Raw genomic sequence first — 3,128 nt, 5'->3', positions numbered from 1 at the left:
TAAAAAAAAAACAAAAACAGTATATATGCAATCCATTAGTGCTGAAAATCTGAAATATATATTTTTTAAAGTCATTCTTTCTCAAAGTACTTAAAATATTGCATCTCTGGTGGTAAACCTGAAAATTATCAAACATTTTATTTCTCTATTTTTTATATGTCTGCTCCCATCCCTACCTCTTTAACCTTTAACAATCATCCAGCTTTGTTTTTGTTTTTGTTTTTTAAATACACTTACTTATATCCCAAGCATAAAACACTAACAGTACGCTTTGGGAAGCAAAGAATTCCCAGAAGAGTCCAAGCCTACAGCTTTGCTCCCAAAGTGTGGCCCGGGCTCAGTGACAGGAGGACCGTCACTGGTCCTCACTGATGCCATCAGAAGACTCCCGAGAGTCCACAGCTGTGTGAAAATTTGCTGATGCAATCCTGAAGAAAGTTCCAATACATTCTACAGACTAATATCAGAGAATAAGTCTTTAATAAGTCTATTATTTCTGCCAAGGCGACTGAAAACATGAAAGCCTTTTCATCGGAGAGATTAGCCTAGATGTTAATTTCTTTTCTTTTTCCCGTTTTTCTCTTTCTTCCTCATGTTTTTGGCACATGTACTTTTAGGTATTCCTCTTCCTCCTTTGATAGGATTGGAACGGTGGTCACTTCAAAACTTCTTTCTGTTTTCTAAGTCCTTATTTCCTGCAGAATTTATCTTCTCTCTCCTAACTCTTATGCGCCTCTTCTTGGCCTCAAACTTGTTTTCTGTCGAGGTGGTGATTTCCCTAGGTGCTTTGCATTAAAAAGTTTTCTGCTAATAAATATGTAACCACAGGGACATGATTTACATGCCACAGGCCTGTTGGTTGCATTTGGGGCACGATTTGTTGGCCATCTTCACTTTCTTGGCTTAACTTGTGGACATGGTCCTCTCCTGCAAGGGCTGCCAGGGTGGGTGGCTCTGGATCCTCCCCTTGCACCTCAGGGTCTGGCCTCCACCCCGCCCCCCACACTCCCAGGGCCAGCTGCCCAAACTAAGGCACTGTGTGAATAGGTCATTTAACCATGTCTGCTAAGTTCTGACAATTGCATGGTTCTTTTTTTTTTTCTTTTTTAAGATTTAATTAATTATTTTTAGAGAGGGGGCTGGGAGGGAGAAAGAGAGAAAGAGAAACATTGATGTGAGAGAGAAACATTGACCCATTACCTCACTTATATGCCACCAACTGGGGACCGATAATGTTTACTTTTAGTTTTATTGTTTACTTTAAGATCTATTAATGAAAATAAAGCCATTATCATCAAATTGGGGTAGAGAGAGTGCTCCATTTACAAAGAAATGATTTTGATAAGAAGATAGCATTTCATTTTTTAATATTCTACAAATTTCAAAAGCAAAGTTCTATAATAAATAGTTTTTTGGACACAAGTGAAGCAAAAGACTTAATTCAGGTCTCAAAACAGACAGGACCTGTGATGCCCAGAGATACCTCACCAAAGCAATTTATCTGCAGCAGCAAATATGCAAATGTAATAACATATTTGAAGTTAGTAATCAGATGTAAACTTTAATAGTACAAGCTAAGAACTAAAGCCTTATCCTGATTGGTAGTTCTTATCTGTAAGATGGGAAGGAAGGGTTGATACAGTTGCCCTAGGCTTTCAGTGGATGTAAATTACATGTCAAGTAACAGTGCCCCAATCCTCTGATAAGGGAGAGTGAGACTGCTTAGATAAGAAAGAGAGAAGGCAGATAAGGGGGAGCAAATAAGAGGAGAAAAGAACACAAGGGACTGAAACCACCAGTCTGAGGTTTTCTGTGTAAATACCATGCTATTTAATTTCTGAGAAAGGCGAGACATTGAAATAATGTACTGTATCCTGGCAAAACACGCAAGTGGGAAGCCAGAGATCTGAATTTTAATTCAAGTTCAGCGTGCTGGCTTTCTATTTACCTCCGCTTCAGTTTTCTCTTATGCAAAGGGAGGTATTTAGAGTAGAATCATTTTCAAGATTTTAATAGTTCTAAATTGATGTATCTAGTTGTCATAAAAAGTTAGATCAGTTCATAGCAGATATTTCTGGTTTAGCTCTTTCTACAGGAAGTTCATTGACCTTTATTTTATCCAACATTCACTGATTGTCTCTTTTATCCAGATACTTAGTATAATCCCCTGGGAATGCTGTGGCAATTCAACACAGGCCTTGGGTTACCGTGTCTATGTAAGATGAGTGAACATCTTCATATTAAAATAAAAGAAGAGATTTTATTTTTCCCACTTATCTACTGATACTCTTGAAAAATAAAAATGGTACTAATCATTGATATTTTAGCTATTAAATAAAGTATCCTGCCTGTATGTTTAAAAAACAAAGATAAAACTATGTGAGGTTTCAGGTTAAGATCTAGGATCTGGTTATGTTACAGAACCCCTGGGCTGCTCCAGTTGAAAACAAACCCATGGGCTCTTTAGTTAGGGGCCCGATTGCCCGCCGCCAAAATTATAACTCTCAATACCAGAGTTTGGTGAAAAGAAAAAGAATTGTTTATTTAACAGTTATATAGATTTAGTTACTTGCGGATTTCTGTTGTTAAATCTTATGCTCTTTAAAATACCCACAAACACATATCCTTGCCTCCCCCCCCTTCCAAACCAGGCTAGTTTTAGGGAAGTCAGAGAAACCGTTTCCCTACTTTCCCAACACAGTTCAGCTTTACCAGCAGCTGCCAATCATTCAATCTGATTGGGGAGGTCCTTTCTGTGCTGTGGTGCCCTCCAGCTCTCAATGCAGAACCACCTGGATTCTCAGCCTCCTTGCAAACTGTCTTCTTCCTGCAAACTGCGCGGATCTCCTTTCCTCCTCAAAACCGCATGGCGAGAGCCTCTTAAAGCAGCCTGGAGACCCCTTCTCCAAGCCACATGGAGAAGGCCCCTTCACCAAGCCACGTGGAGGGAGCACACGAGAGAGCGAGAGCGAGAGAGCCCGAGAGCTAGAGTGAGAGCCCGAGTCAGAGCGCCAGAGCGAGAGCGCGAGCCAGAGAGCGAGAGTCCAGAGTGAGAGCCAGAGAGAGTCTGAGTCAGAGCGCCAGAGCGAGAGCCAGAGTGTCAGAGTGAGAGCACGAGCGAGAGCCAG

The 3,128-nt window shown here is 40.6% G+C and overlaps 1 pseudogene; it reads right to left on the bottom strand.

The window, feature by feature from the left end:
* Nucleotides 1–377: 377 nt before the first annotated feature.
* LOC150013221 (UPF0547 protein C16orf87 homolog pseudogene) lies at nucleotides 378–918 on the bottom strand (annotated as a pseudogene).
* Between the last annotated feature and the right edge of the window lie 2,210 nt (nucleotides 919–3,128).

This window comes from Furipterus horrens, unplaced genomic scaffold, assembly GCF_987537825.1.
Source record: "Furipterus horrens unplaced genomic scaffold, mFurHor1.1.pri manual_scaffold_4, whole genome shotgun sequence".
NCBI classification, from domain to species: domain Eukaryota; kingdom Metazoa; phylum Chordata; class Mammalia; order Chiroptera; family Furipteridae; genus Furipterus; species Furipterus horrens.
The sequence above is the reverse complement of the archived record's forward strand: the minus strand, read 5'-3'. Positions and strand labels throughout refer to the sequence as shown.